The sequence below is a fragment of the Apis mellifera genome, linkage group LG16 (assembly GCF_003254395.2).
Source record: "Apis mellifera strain DH4 linkage group LG16, Amel_HAv3.1, whole genome shotgun sequence".
In the NCBI taxonomy this organism is placed as follows: domain Eukaryota; kingdom Metazoa; phylum Arthropoda; class Insecta; order Hymenoptera; family Apidae; genus Apis; species Apis mellifera.
In genome coordinates this window covers 3,808,865-3,821,935 of record NC_037653.1, presented here as the reverse complement: position 1 = coordinate 3,821,935, position 13,071 = coordinate 3,808,865, and the positions used below count along the sequence as shown (strand labels likewise).

Genomic DNA, 13,071 nt, shown 5'->3' with positions numbered 1-13,071 from the left:
TTCCGCAATAACGTATTAATATCCCGGGGCATCGCGAGACTTATGGCCCCGGGCGGAAAAACGCTCGACCCTGGATCAACGGCACACAACGGGCGGGTGCCGTTAAAGGCGGATCCGCGAGGGGGGACGGCGGGCGCGGGGTTTCGTAAAGCGTCGTAAAGCAACCGTTGCACGTACGAACGAGGGTTATCGGCTGGCCGAGGAATTGACAACGATGCTGACCGATATATAATATCTCGCCCGTTTCCACCGGTAATTCCAAGTCGTGGCCTGGATTTATCATTGTATCGAGCTTTTTATCTCGTGTATACGCGATCGTGGGAGGGATATACTTTATAAGGGTACATACTCGATTCGACGAGTGAAATAGAAAAGGTATGTGAAAAGGTGTGTATGATGGATTCGAAGAGAATTGGTGATACGTGTTTTCAAATTGACAAATTTTCGACAAGAAATTATTCCTGGGTGTATCGCGAATAACGGAACACCTTGTACGCGCTGCTCTTTTTCCCTCCGTTCTTCGACGGGTTACGTAAGAGTGGGGATGTTGTTATGTAATACTTGATAGCAGATAGTACGCAAGGAGATTTGTTGAGGGAGTTGGCGAGTTTCAGTTTGAAATTTGCAATGATAATGCGTGATGGAAGGGTAGAGTAAATTCGAGTTTTTTTTGTAAAAGTAACTTTGAATCGGTGATTTGGAATGAGAAAATATATATTTCGTTTCTATGTTTTTTTTTTTCATCCATATAGTAAAAATATAGTCGAGATTAATATCATCATGTTCGATAATATTTGAAATAATTGAAAGAGTGAAAAATCTAAAAAAATAGTAAAAACTTTCTTTTCCTTTTTTAAATTTAAATTTTAATTTTTTAAATTTTTCCAACAAATTTCAAATCGCAAAATTGATCGATATAATAGTTTCGAACAACCCATTCCTCGAATATTATAAATGTATATTTCCATTCAAACTGCAATGCGAAATAAAGCGGAAAAAAGAGAAAAAGAAAAAAGCTACTACTTTTCCATATACAACAATGGAGCTTGCATACGGTCACGAATGGAAAGGAAATATTACCAGGAAGCACGGAATCGCCGGAAGGAGAGGGATGTTGGAGAGATTCACAGATGGATTGGTACACGGCCAGGGCCGCCGGGCAAAAAAGCGAAAAAGACGCATGATCAAGTTTACATCGCATTTATTTTGTTCCTTTTTTTTCCTTAGTAATCGTATAATCAAGGTAATATTACAATCAGCGTTCAGAGCAGCAACCGCCCCCTAGAGAGAGAGACAAAAATCGTCTCCTTTTTTTTTCTTTTTTTTTTTTTTTTTTTATACACGTCGTTTTACAACACGTGGTTTCCACGCATAGGCAGCAGATGCGGCCCTGGCCGCTCTCGCGGGTATACATACAATCAGGATCCAAATTGGTAAACAACCGATATTCTAGAATTATATTACAAAAGAGGATGCTGTGTGTTTGCCTTGATAGATATCCGTTTTTTTCCTTTCGTTCTTATGTCGCCATCATCGCGGGAAAAAGAAATTATTAACGTTTACAGTGAAAAAAATGATGATGATGATAATGATGGTAATGATAACGATAACGATAATGATAATGACAATGATGATAATGATGATGATAATGATGATGATAATGACGATGATAGTGATGATGCGGCTACCACTACGCATGGATACGCCTATCCCTAAGAGATATAGGCCTATTTGCCTATAAAAAAAATCCATAGTTTAAAAACATTTTACAGCACAGCAGAGCGACGAATGTGTATTCATTCTATTCATATATATTTATATATATATATATATATAATTTTTTTTCGCGCGTTCTAACTTCGTCTCTTTTTTTTTATTATTACTTTTTATCAGTTTTTATTTTTCCGTTTATTCTTCCCGTTTCACCGAGATCCACAAAATAAATAATTATTAACATTACATTCCTCTTAGAAATACTGCGTTTACCTATTATTCTTGCGTGTCTCTTAGCGGCTATTCGTATACATTCATTAACTAGAATAGTTGTGTTTTACTGCCTTAGGATAGCGCCACGCACACTTTGTGTCTGGGTAGGCGTTCATAGGTACTAAGTAGGTACGTACAATGTAATGATGTTAAAAGTGTCTATCGGAGTTTCGTTCGATTTGTTCGTTTGGAACGATTCGAAACGATTCACAGATAGAGAGAGAAATTATTATAAACGAACACAGTGAAAGAAAGAAAAAAAAAAGAAAGTACGGAAGAAAGGAAGGAATCTGTGTATCTTTAATGTTTTTTTTTTTTTTTTTTTTTACTTTTTACTTTTTACTTTTTCCTTTACACGTTCGCGTTCGGCGTATAAAGGTTACATTCGACTCGTAAAGAGAAAAACCGCGCATGCGCCGTCTTACTACCATTTCTCTTTCTCGGCTGTCTGGTATATAGGAGGCGCGCTTGTACGCATCGCATAAACGTTTTTTTTTCTTTTTTTTCTCTATAATATATAATATTTAACAAAATTATCGAACATCAACATATATATTTTGTACCGATCGAAAGAAACACGTTTTTATCGTCTTTTATTTCGTGCCCCGAATAAAAAAAAAGATCGGGACATTGTCATAGACAAATATTCTAATATTATTGCTATCCCGTTTTTCTTTTTCCCCCTTTATTCTTATCTTCAGGAAAGAGGATCAATACTCGAAAGAAACATCGAGGCACACGACGACGATAGAAACGTGTTCTCGTGTCGTTTTCGCAGACAAATAATAATAATAAAAAAAAAATAATAATAATAATAATAATAATAATTAACAAAAACATAACATCAACAGCAGTCGTTAGCATTATTAACACGCTATGGAAGGGATCGTGGTATCAGCGAGCGTATGCGATCAAACAAGCGAAACAAAACGAAATAAATCGCTACAGTTAACAAAAAAACAGGGGAGGGGAGGGAATGGCGGTATTCGTGAAATCATATCGTCGATCCTCCTTACTTAAAATTTTCCTATCTAGCTATTTTTTATCGAAATAGTTTTTTTTTTTTTTCATTTTTTAAGCGAGAAAACCTCGTATATAATTTTAATCCTCTTAATCCTTCAATTACGAAAGACATATAATATCGGCATCATACATGGCATATATATATATACGAATTCAAAGATTCGATTCCACAATCAAAGGATTAAGGATTAATTTTAATTTTCAAACCAATTGCTAGATAATAAATTTTAAATAAGAAGAACGGTATATCGGCAAAATATATTCTATTCTTTTCTCTCTCTCTCTCTCTTTCTCTGTATAATATATCGATCCGCGAAAGAGGAGAAAAATAATTATTTTATTTTTCGTTGAGACGACGCGTGTCGATAGAGACGAAAACTGCCGAATCGACCCCCCTCCTAATCGTTCGTATATCCGTGTCGATCGCCGCAGCGCCGCGGACGCTCGTGGATACTTTGCGCTCGCTTCCCAAGCGTCAACTTACCAATTATTAAACTCTTAGCCATTTCGTTTACGTATTTAAGGTATTTCTTCTTCGTAGAGAGAGATTGCCGCGCATCCCAACGCACCACCACCTTTGCCGTGAGATAAAAAGTGAGATAAAAAACCCGAGGAAACATCGTGAGAAACGTTTATATATCTGGACACATGTAACATGTTAAAAAGTTTCTCGATGATCGTCGTCTCTACGAACGTGTGTCGTTGTTGTTGTTGTTCATAGAGCGCGTCGTCGTCGCCTGTTCGCCTTTTCACGCTCGTAAACGAGATACGGGACGGAGATCGGTTGTTTTAACGAGCGGAACTATACTCCGTATATATATATATATATATAACTCACCCCCTCTATCTACACACACACTACTGCGCCAAAAGCAGGGAGGGAGGGAGGAAGACCACGGATAGGAAGGGGGTAAAGGGTGAACTACGACAATACCAGGCTTGTACCGGGGACGTCACTGTGTGCACTTGGATACTGATTGGTCTGCGGGATTATTGGTCAAAGTGAGCTGACAGGAGGTTTCTCCATAGGTGGGTGGGTGGTGTGACGGTTGCGGTGGCGATGGCGCGGGGGGAGGGGGGAGGTGGAAGGGAGCAGGAGGCGGGTTCGTCACTCACCGGGTGCAGCATCCGATTCGCCGCAACCGATAAATTGACGATCGACAGATACGCACATCGACCATCTATTTGGCATTACAGAGACAGTGGATGCAGCCTGCCACTCACCTGAAACAGAAATCAGAAACGTGGGGGGTTAGATGACGAGCTGTGTGAACGAAAAGCGGATTTTTTTTCTTTCGAAAAAATTTTTAAATATCATAATACAGGATTTGTATTTTTTTAAGAAAGAGTTTAAGATGTTTGGTACGTAGAGAAAAAATGTTTAATTATAACGCAACAAATTTATTAATTATAACATGAAACGTATATTTTCTTGGGATGAATAGGAAAGAAAAAGAGGAAGGGAGAGGGGGGAGAAGAGATGAATAGTCATAGTAATAAAAAAGGGGCAGAGTTTCACGAATGCTGGGACGAGTATCAAAGGGCGAATCTTTTTGAAGAAAGAATCGGTGGAAAGTAGCCTGGGCGGTTATAAAAAGGAAGATATAGGGGCACGCGGAAGAAAAGGCAGCAGAGAGGATTGGCAGCAACGCCACTGCCTCCGGTGTGCGTCGTGTTCCTCCCTAAGAGACCCAACCCCTTTCGCTCTTAACGCGGGCTATCGATATCCCCGAGATACAGACACCACGAAAGCTCGAGCGCAACGTGCGTGTGGCCGGACAAGGCACCACGTGCATTCATCCCATTACAAAAGGAGCTGAACCAGCGCCGTCTCGACCCTACTCGTCCTCGTGTCCTCGACACACGTTCAACGTATGAACCCTATAGACAACCTTGAACCGGCTGCACCACCTTCCTAAGAGTCGCCAACCCCTCCCGTACATCAATGGTTAATATTTTTCAACCCTCGTGTCGAAAACTTTCAATGTTATTAAATTTATAATTTTTCTTTTTTCGATAAAAAAATCTCGACGTGTAAATCAAATGAATGATAATATTTTATATTCTGAATTTTTCGAATTTAATCTAAGAGTGAAAAAAATTACTTATTTTATAAACATAATTACATTGTTTCCTTCGTCACGATTTAAAATTTACGAAGTATAATTTTCTTTAACGAACGAAGAAGAAAGAAGAACGTGTTTTGCGTCTGGTCTTTTTCTCTTTATAGTTAGTTCTTTGCATTCGATTTCGCGGGTTAAGTGCAGTTGCAAAATCGGAGAGAATGAATCGCGATTGTACCCGCAAGGACTTTGAATAAAGTTGTTTGCCCTGGCTGCGTCGGCCGTCGCCGTGACAAAGGCGAACGGAGGAAACGGAAAGGTGGAGAGGATGTTCCCGGAGCACTTGGCAAGGTCGGCACATTTTACAGCCGCAAACTCGCGCCAACTGTTCAATCTATCCGCTTATACGACCTGCTTCTTTCGCTTGCCTCGGAATATCCTCGATCCGAATCCACCGAAGCTGGCTCGAGTTATTCCTTTCAATCCTATTCCCCAGACGTTGTGATAAATCTTTCTCTTTTTCGTATTTTTATATATTAAAAAAACTAGGAATAAATAAAGAAAATATCGTCAAATAATTGCACGATCTCAAATGTTTATTAGTTTCTTCGCTCTCCATCCATTTAGATTAAAATCAAACAAATAATTAATCATCAAAAACGTTTGTACTTTTTATCCTAAGATAGTTTCTAAGATTCCTTAGACAAGCGACGCTCGTTCGGCTGCGGTCGGTTATGATCGCTTACGGTCGGCTGTACTCGGCTGTAGTCGGCCATAATCGGCTATAGTCGGCTACGCTCGGCTATAATCGGGATTCGTGCTTTCGGTTTTTACGAAGCTTTAAGCAACGTTAGACTCGCGCGACGTAAAGGCACGCGGGAACGGAAATTTATTGCGGCTTAAAAACTCCGGCTTCCTTCGGAAATCCTGATAAATGCGCGAAGGAGCAACGCCTCCGCGTATATATATGTACGTACGTTTAAACTCGTTGCACAGCCGGGGCGAAACGCGAAGTGACTCTAGGCCGAAAGGCAAACTTACGAGCGAAAATGAAATACAGCCACGGACAAACAACCGTGTTCTCACTAGCGCGCTTCTTGAATAATTTCTCCCCTATTTCTTCATTCTCGTCGATAAGATTCCTCGCGTCGAATACGCATCGTAACCAAACTATATTTCATCGTAATAATTATTAAATCATTAACTTTGAATTTGTATTGTTAGAATAATTTTCTCGTAATCCAATTTTTGTGTCACTTGTATAAAATTAATATTTCAAAGCATCGAATTGATTAGACATTTTTTCGTAATTACTAATCTATCATCTTTATAAATTTTTATATAAAAACTCTAATGTAATCCATTTGTTTCAGTGTCTTCTTATTTAAAATATCCATCATCTCGAAAAATTCATAAATTGAACATCACTTGTATCCGATTCCAACAAGTATTTAAGAAATCCAGGCGCGAATCGGGAAAAAATAACCCTGGGGATATGTAACGTCCCACGTGGAGTGGCGTCGTTCAGCTAGAACAAGAGGAGGTACACGGAAAGGGTGGAAGCAAGAGGGAGAGAGAGAGAGACAGAGAGAGTGGGATGGGGTTGAGCACGGAGAGCGGTTATTATCTATCGCTCTCGTTACCACAGGTTGCTCGTAAACCGGCCGCATCAAGAGGGTGGGGCGTTTGGGTTGGAGAGCAGAAGCATAGGTAGGTAGAGAGATACCGGTACTCATATCGTTGTCGTCGTCCCGTACCCTCTCGCACGCTACCACCCCACCCTCCTCTCTTTCTATTTTATTCGGTTACCCATGCAGGGGTATCGTGCGAATGGACGGCCGCGTCGAGGGGGCACTTGAAAAATCTCCACTTACAAGCGCCTTCCTTTTCCGATCCACTATCGATGGCGATTGCTTTTTATCCTTCTCTCGTTTCGCTCTTGTGCACGCGGCAATGGAGCTCTTTGTTTGAAGGAGATTGTATCTGAGATCGGCCGAGGAATGCTCGTTCAAATGACTTCATCGAGCGAGGAGATGCTGCACAGTTGTCCACAGTTCTTTTACCGCGATATAAGTTCGTGAGAAAAAATCGAGATGTAATTTTTCACCAATACGATATAGAAGAATGAAACAATGTTCGAGAGTTTACCAAAAATTTCATTTGGTATCAATAAATATTCTAATCAGTTATAAATAACGAAACAGTATTATGTAATACGAAAATTTTCAATTTAATTTAAATTCGAATTATCTTCACTATATTTAGCAGAATTATATCTACGCTAACCTAGCGTATAATGGAAAAAAAAGAATATAAGAAATTCAAACGTGCACAGGCCCATAATAATTTCGCGTTTGCGGTCTACAAATGCGTAGGAAACACAATGATGATCGATATTTCAAGTGCGAGCTCGAAAGCGAGAGCGAGAGAGAAAGTGAGATCGCTGGTCGTCGCGTCGCATCGAAAGCAAGAAGCGAACCAAGTGAGCGAGAGAGAGAGAGAAGATCCGATAGCCCGCCAACACCGGAGAGCGAGAGAGAGAGAGAGACGACCGCGACGGGCGCACGACGAGACGGCGCGAGAACGGAGGGAAGGTTCGCAGAAGCATCGGGATTGAGATCGAGTCGCAAGAGTTTTTTATCAGGGCGACGTTGCACGGAGCGCGAATTGCGCGTAACCCCCGCGGGGCAACAGCACGCCCGTCGCGACAGGGGGCAGCACCAACACCGGACCCGATACTGCGTGGTGTGTAGTTGCTGCGAGCAGCCGCTGCACCAGGAACTCATAAATCTCCGGGGATATAGATGGCTCTAGTGTCGCGTGAGGTTGCAAGCTACCCCATGCAGGGTGCCGTGGAACGCCCTCCCGCCCCTACTCTATCCCCCTTACCCAACCCATTCCTCTGTCTCCGTCTGCCTGACTTTCTCTCTCTCTCTCTCTCTCTCGCTTCGCGTTTCTCTGCCTCCCCACTCCTCCGCCCCGGCCATATCTCTGTCACACTCGCTTGTCGTTTTCTCTCGCTTCAACGTCCTCCTCTCCGTTCGCTCGCTCGTTCGTCCGTCCGTCCGTCCAAGCCAGGCCAACTTCCATCGGTCTTCCTCCGTTCTCGAATGCGTCGAATTACCGGAATCCCACCTTCCAAACCAAAGGTGGTCCCTTCTAGGCGAGCCTTCCCTTTCCCCCCCCCCCCCTCCCCACGCTCGCGCCGCGATATTTCACGCGCAGTTGTACGGAGTTTCGAACGGCTGTGTACACGAAATTCTCGTAGATGATCGCTCATCGATTTTTTCAAAATTTACCATTCGTATAATTAACAAATAATATTCCACGTATTATACGTATTATTATAATTTAAATTTTATAAGATATTTTCTAAATTATTCGTTACAATATATACGATAGTCGTTTAACGGCAAAATTGTTGGAGATTTTTTCTCTTTTAGGTAAGCTACCTCTAATCCACCTACGCGAGAAGATTCTTTCGAGTTGGAACACCGTAGCGTGTCACCTTATAATTGACTCGTCCATTGAATAGGAAAGAGAAGAAGGTACACGCGAGGGAAGGCGTCATACCGAACGATGACGAGTGAACATCACTGGCCGGGAAACAAGAGGGGTATCTGTTGGTGATCCCCGGTGCCCCCGCAGTGTTTACACCGGCAACATTTCCAAGCGTTCAACGGGGCGAAATATTACCGTATTGCCTCGTGCCGGAGAGTGATATCGCCGGGTAATATATCGTTTCGCGTGTTTTATAGCGACGCGTACTCGCCCTTACAGTGGGTGTAGTACCTGGCTGGCGCGGAGGATATCTTGGCCGATGCGAGCCAAGAATATATCGTATTCTATGGAAGGCGAGAATAGAATGCTTCGATGCTTGGATACAGCACGCGTAGATCGGATGCTGACTATGCTCGTTGGAATGGAGCTGTTCGATTTTTGCAACGATGCCCCAATATATAATAGAAAACAAATTTTTAATCAATATCAATTATTTTAAATTACTTATCTTAATAATATTCGAATATTTTAAAAATTTTCTAACAAACGAAAAATTCGAGTCGAGATCGAAAGGGGAGAAAAATTTTGCGCGTTCTCTTCTTAGGGTCCAGGATGTGGCAAGGAGAGAGATGCGGGGATTCCTATAAGCCAACAGCGCGAAAGAGCGCCCTGCCGAGCCAGAACTGCATGTTGGTACGGCTCCAGTGTAGGAGTAAAACGAGTACATAGGTCTGAGAAACGGCAGAAGGAAGAGAAAGAGGAGTAGAGAAGAGGAAGAAAATCGAACGACGGGAGGGGGAGGAGGAGGAGGGAATGCGAGGTACGCGGGTCCGGGGGCCAGAAAGTCAGAAACCGAGCAAGCAAGCGAGCGAGCGAGCCAGCCAGTCAGACCAGCCAGCCAACCGAGCCAGAGAAAGGAGAGAGAGGACGTCGATGATGAATCACCCGCCACGAGTGAGCGAGAGTAAAGGAGCGAGAGAGAGAGGGAGGAAAGCAATAAGAGGACGAGAGATACGCAAAAAAAGGCTCCAACGCTGGAACGCGCTAGAGCGAGTCGCTAACTGACTTATCTACACATCGGAGTATCAACCCGTCCTCGACGCCCCTGTGTAATGGGCCGTGGACCGGTATTTCAGTTGTTGTTCCAAGTTAAATAAGCCTCGATCGGTGGGACGGTGTTAATTTTCATCATCTCTCTCGAAATGGGACGAGAATAGAAAAAAAAAAATCGATATACCATCGATCGGTAAGTGTAGGAAAACCGAATCCTTCCCGTGGGCACGTGGAAGAAGAAAATCCGAGGGGTCCAGTTCCGTCGCCGAGAAAATTGGGTTCGTCGTCAAGAGTCAGGAGAAGGAGGAGGAAGCGAAAAGAAGTTCGAGTATCGTCAAAGAATGTAAGGATGTGGACGTTGGTACACACCGATGCGCTTTATATAGAAGTTGCGTTCGCTCGGTCACGGGTAATGGTTTTACGAGCGTCAAGGGTGATATAAAGAAAATGAAAAACACAGCGGAGCTGCTGCCAACATGCACGGGATATAACTACGACGCCTCGTCCGTCCCTTCCTTTCCGTCTCCGTCTACTTTCTTAAGTTTATATACACCCAAGTGGAGAAGGGGAAGGGAGAGGGAATCACCTCAAAATTTTAACCATCCTCGCCTATTCCCCGTGCAATTTAACTCCCCGTGGATCGCGTCGCAATTAGTTCTCATATTTCGCTCATATCGCCGGCTGAACTTTTAACGCGCCTTCACGCGCATGCGCGCCCCTCTCATCGTCCAGATACCATTTATTCGGTCAAGAAGCGTAAACTTTCCCCCGAAACTTTTATCCCGTTGTTGTCCGTTCCTATTCGAAAACGAAATAATTCACCATGGTCTAAGCTCGAATAATGCGAGAATAATTCCTCGACATGTATAATCCTTTTTTCGTATCGTCGAATACGAATTGTATATACTTATGTAACATAGATTCATTTCTTTCGTCTCAGCTCAATTTTACGAATCTTCATATTTTTTTCAAATTGAAAATATGTAAGTATTATTCACATTAATTATTTATTCAGTTTTCTTCTTTAACGTGGAAGAGAAAGAATATGATACGAAGCTTCACATTTTTTTTCGAATTGAAAATATGTAAGTATTATTCACATTAATTATTTATTCAGTTTTCTTCTTTAACGTGGAAGAGAAAGAATATGATACGAAGCTTCACATTTTTTTTCGAATTGAAAATATGTAAGTATCATTCACATTAATTATTTATTCACTTTTCTTCTTTAACATGGAAGAGAAAGAATATGATACGAAGCTTCACATTTTTTTTCGAATTGAAAATATGTAAGTATCATTCACATTAATTATTTATTCGGTTTTCTTCTTTAACGTGGAAGAGAAAGAATATGATATGAAGCTTCACATTTTTTTTCGAATTGAAAATATGTAAGTATCATTCACATTAATTATTTATTCGGTTTTCTTCTTTAACGTGGGAGAGAAAGAAAGAAAAAAAAAAAGAAAAATATGAAGAGCATGTGAAAAGTTAGATGCACTCCAACTTTTTCCCCAACTTTCGTCTCGATCCAGAAGTGCATCTTCTTCCTGCGGGGTTGGCGTCTCGTCGAGTGTATCGCAATTAAAGCAGCTCGTTCACCCCGACGGTCGCGTAAACTTGCCGCGCCTTTATGCGAACGCGCAAGAAAGTTTTCGAGAACTTCAATGAGATTTCAGAAAGGTTACTTCGATAACGTGTAAGTGGGTTGCTGCACAAGGTGGAAGTTGATGCGGCCACGAGTTCTGGCCGCGTACAATGAACGCATTACACGAGGAATCTTTGAAAGTCGAGGACGAAGAAACGCGTTAATGTCGTCTATAACTCATACTTCGAACATCTGCGCAGCCAATAAAATTTTTCTTCTATATATACATATATATAATCATCGCTATAAAATTCTCACGATCGAAAATTCGTGTACTTCGAGCGCGCACGAAATAACGAATGACCGATAGTCAAAGGTGTGAAATACGCGAAATCGACGGAAGTCGAGCATACCGGTGGATAAAGACATTAATCTCGTTCCGCGATAAAGTAATGCGAACAATGATAAATTCCACGCAGGAATATTTATTACGTGCGCGCGAGCGCACTCGTGGTCAAGGAACATTTAGCTCGTACCACTTTATTTCAACGCGATCTCGCTCCCGGGTGGTCTGTATAAATAAGCAGTCGTCCGAAACTGGAAACGTTCGGCTGGGAGAAAAGGAGAGGGGAGGAGAAAGAAAGAGAGAGAGTGGAGCCAGATATCCCTATTCGATCGAGGCAACGATTTTCACGCGTTTCTTTTTAATTAAGCTGCCGGCCGCTGCGGCGTTGTTATCGGCCGCAATTATTCGACACGGCACGGGATATGAACAGTACTCGGGACTCTCCCCACTCCTGTTCGCGATTGATGGACGCAACGCGCGCACACGGTGTCATTCCTGCCGCGTTAAACGAACCGTGTAATCGCGCACACGAGACACGTAGCAGAAATCCAGCGCGCACTGGCTTTGCGTGCTTTTTCAGCCACGAAGGCGAAGAAGGCGTAAAACTACTCGTTTGTCGCGGCTATTTTGCCGCGCGACAACTCGTGAAACGGTTAACGCCGTCCCCGTGACGGTACAACACGCAACTTTCGGAATCGGAAAATTTTCATTTGTTTCGTTAGACGATCGAAGGAACGAAATTTAATAATATTTTCGAATAATGTAAAACGCGAAAATAGAATTGACGCGGTGGAAAAAAAATTCCTGCGAAGATCGAACTCGTTATACCCGACGGTTGGCTAGAAAAATTAAGCGGTTATGTAAGATAATTTGGCAACGTCGCAGCAGCCATCACGCCGTGGCCCGAAAAGAGAAGGGAGGGGAGGAGAAAAAGGGAAAGACGAAGGGCGACGATGCGGCGTGTATATCGTATGTGTTAGAAATATCCAGCCGGACGGAGCGAAGCGTATGCCGTCCTCTCTCTGTTCCAGAGAGAGCCGAAAAGAAAACGAAGGAGAGAGAAAAAGAAAAAAGAGACGAAAAAGGAAGGCTTAGGTTTTGTGTTGCAAGAGGTTCTAGTCAGAGGCCGTGCCTTTGCCTCTTGTCCCGTTCTGTGACCCACACACTACTCTAACCTCAAAAACCGAAATGGAAGAGGAGGTTGGAGGAGGGGGAAAGCAGGGCGAGGAGGGAGGGGAAGGAAGTAAAGAAAAGATCGAGATGGCGTTACGATTCTCCGTTTCTCTTTCTTTTTTCATCCGGCGTCTCTCTCCGCTGCTCGCTTCGAAGAGCCCGGGGATTCTGGGAGTTTTTAGAGTGCGGCCCCTCATTGTTGTGTAAATGCGGGCCAATGGCGCCGCCAGACGGGGCGCAAAGCTCACTTTTAAATGCTAATACTCCCTCCTCCTGTTGTACAAAACCGGGTTTTACCTAAAATCCGCGGCTTCCTTCGTGGCGCGGATCAGCGGCCA

At 42.8% G+C, this 13,071-nt stretch overlaps 1 protein-coding gene across 2 annotated transcripts in view; it reads right to left on the bottom strand.

Annotated features, from left to right (window-relative positions):
- Positions 1-1,184: 1,184 nt before the first annotated feature.
- The window catches only part of Ubx (ultrabithorax), a 146,609-nt gene continuing 134,722 nt past the window's right edge, over positions 1,185-13,071 (bottom strand). For both annotated transcript variants that reach the window (XM_026445701.1, XM_026445702.1), the window contains one exon: positions 1,185-4,233. The gene's annotated coding sequence lies outside the window, so the exon portion shown is untranslated. The remainder of the gene's footprint in view (positions 4,234-13,071) is intronic.